Source organism: Arachis duranensis, chromosome 9 (assembly GCF_000817695.3).
Source record: "Arachis duranensis cultivar V14167 chromosome 9, aradu.V14167.gnm2.J7QH, whole genome shotgun sequence".
Classification (NCBI taxonomy): domain Eukaryota; kingdom Viridiplantae; phylum Streptophyta; class Magnoliopsida; order Fabales; family Fabaceae; genus Arachis; species Arachis duranensis.
In genome coordinates, this window is record NC_029780.3 from 24,419,396 (window position 1) to 24,422,335 (window position 2,940).

Consider the following 2,940-nt stretch of genomic DNA (forward strand, 5'->3'; position numbering starts at 1 on the left):
GAAGGTAGGTGGGGATCCTGTAGGGTCCACAGATCTTGAGGTGATCCTGTGGGGTCCATAGATCCTGAGGTGTAAAGGATTAATCATCCCTGCACCATTTTAGGCGTGTAAAATGCCCTTTGTATGCAATCCTGGCGTTTAATGCCAGACTATAGCATGTTTCTGGCGTTAAACGCCACTTCCATGCTTGTTTTGGGCGTTCAATGCCAATCTGCAGCATGTTTCTGGCGTTGAACGCCACTTCCATGCTTGTTTCTAGCGTTTAATGCCAGCTCTTCTCAGGGTGAAATCCTGGCATTTGAACGCCAGACTGCTGCTTGTTTCTGGCGTTCAACGCCAGCTTCATGCTCTGTTCTGGTGTTAAACGCCAGCCAGATGCTCCTTACTGGCGTTTAAACGCCAGTAAGCTCTTCCTCTAGGGTGTGCTTTTTCTTCTGCTATTTTTTATTCTGTTTTTTTTTTTAATTTTTGCAATTTTTTTGTGACTCCACATGAACATAAACCTAATAAAACATAAAAGAACAATAGAAATATAGATAAATAAAAATTGGGTTGCCTCCCAATAAGCGCTTCTTTAATGTCAATAGCTTGACAGTGAGCTCTCATGGAGCTCACAGATCATCAGAGCATTGTTAGGACCTCCCAACACCAAACTTAGAGTTTGAATGTGGGGGTTCAACACCAAACTTAGAGTTTGGTTGTGGCCTTCCAACACCAAACTTAGAGTTTGATTGTGGGGGCTTTGTTTGACTCTGTATTGAGAGAAGCTTTTCATGCTTCATCTCCATGGTTACAGAGGAAGATCCTTGAGCTTTAAACACAAGGTAGTCCCCATTCAATTGAAGGACTAGCTTTTCGCTGTCAACATCAATCACAGCTCCTGCTGTGGCTAGGAAGAGTCTTCCAAGAATGATGGATTCATTCTCATCCTTTCCAGTGTCTAAGATTATGAAATCAGCAGGGATGTAAAGGCCTTTAACCTTTACCAACATGTCCTCTACCAATCCATAAGCTTGTTTTATTGACTTGTCTGCCATCTCTAATGAGATTCTTGCAGCTTGTACCTCAAGATCCCCAGCTTCTCCATTATAGAGAGTAGCATGGTATTAAGAATTTACCAAGATCTTGTTTCTTTTGAGGTAGAATTTGCTGAACCCATGTATCTAGTTCACTAATGAGCAAGGGATGTTCACCTTCCCAAGTCTCATTACCGAACAACTTGGCATTCAGCTTCATGATGGCTCCTAGATATTGAGCAACTTGATCTTCAGTTACATCTTCATCCTCTTCAGAGGAAGAATAGTTCTCAGAGCTCATGAATGGTAGAAGGAGGTTTAATGGAATCTCTATGGTCTCTATATGAGCCTCAAATTCCTTTAGGTCCTCAATAGGAAACTCCTTCTTGTCTGGAAGATGTCCCATGAGGTCTTCCTCATTGGGATTCACGTCCTCCCCTTCCTCTTTGGATTCGGCCATTTTGATAATATCAATGGCCTAGCACTCACTTTTTGGATTCGCTTCTGTATTGTTTGGGAGAGTACTAGGAGGAGTTTTAGTGATTTTCTTACTCATCTGGCCCACTTGTGACTCTAAATTTCTAATGGAGGACCTTGTTTCACTCGTAAAACTTAAAGTGGCCTTAGACAGATCAGAGACTATGTTTGTTAAGCTAGAGGGACTCTACCCAGAATTCTCTGTCTGTTGCTGAGAAGATGATGGAAAAGCCTTGCTATTGCTGAGCCTGTTTCTTCCACCATTATTAAAGCCTTGTTGAGGCTTTTGTTGATCATTCCATGAGAAATTTGGATGATTTCTCCATAAGGAATTATAGGTGTTCCCATAAGGTTCACCCATGTAATTCACCTCTGCCATTGCAGGGTTCACAGGATCATAAGCTTCTTCTTCAGAAGATGCCTCTTTAGTACTGGTGGATGCATTTTGCCATCCATTCAGACTCTGAGAAATCATGTTGACTTGCTGAGTCAACATTTTGTTCTGAGCCAATATGGCATTCAGAGCATAAATTTCAAGAACTCCCCTCTTCTGAGGCGTTCCATTACTCACAGGATTCCTCTCAGAGGTGTACATGAATTGGTTATTTGCAACCATGTCAATGAGTTCTTGAGCTTCTGCAGGTGTTTTCTTTAGGTGAATGGCTCCACCTACAGAGTGGTCCAATGACATCTTAGAAAATTCAGACAGACCATCATAGAATATATCCAGGATGGTCCATTCTGAAAGCATGTCAGAAGGACACTTTTTGGTCAGTTGCTTGTATCTCTCCCAAGCTTCATAGAGGGATTCACCTTCTTTCTGTCTGAAGGTTTGAACATCCACTCTAATGTTACTCAGCTTTTGAAGAGGAAGGAACTTGGCCAAGAAGGCCGTGACAAGCTTATCCCAAGAGTTCAGGCTATCTTTAGGTTGAGAGTCCAACCATACTCTAGCTCTGTCTCTTACAGCAAAAGAGAAAAGCATAAGCCTGTAGACCACGGGATCAACTCCATTGGTCTTAACAGTATCACAGATCTACAAGAATTCAGTTAAGAACTGAAAAGGATCTTCTGATGGAAGTCCATGAAACTTGCAGTTCTGTTGCATCAAAGAAACTAATTAAGGCTTTAGTTCAAAGTTCTTTGCTCCAATGGCAGGGATTGAGATGCTTCTTCCATGTAAGTTGGAATTTGGTGCAGTAAAGTCACCAAGCATCTTCCTTGCATTGTTGTTGTTGGGTTCGGCTGCCATCTCCTTTTCCTGTTCGAAAATTCCAGTTAGGTCCTCTTCAGAGTACTGTGCTTTAGCTACTCTTAGCTTCCTCTTCAAGGTCCTTTCAGGTTCAGGATCAGCTTCAACAAGAATACCTTTTTTCCTGTTCCTGCTCATATGAAAGAGAAGAAAACAAAGAAAGAAGAGGAATCATCTATGTCACAGTATAGAGAT

At 41.9% G+C, this 2,940-nt stretch overlaps 1 non-coding gene across 1 annotated transcript; it reads left to right on the forward strand.

The window, feature by feature from the left end:
* Positions 1-2,239: 2,239 nt before the first annotated feature.
* On the forward strand, positions 2,240-2,346 carry LOC127741895 (small nucleolar RNA R71). Its single transcript, XR_008003083.1, has one exon. It is a non-coding gene; the product is annotated as a small nucleolar RNA R71 (small nucleolar RNA).
* Positions 2,347-2,940: the final 594 nt, after the last annotated feature.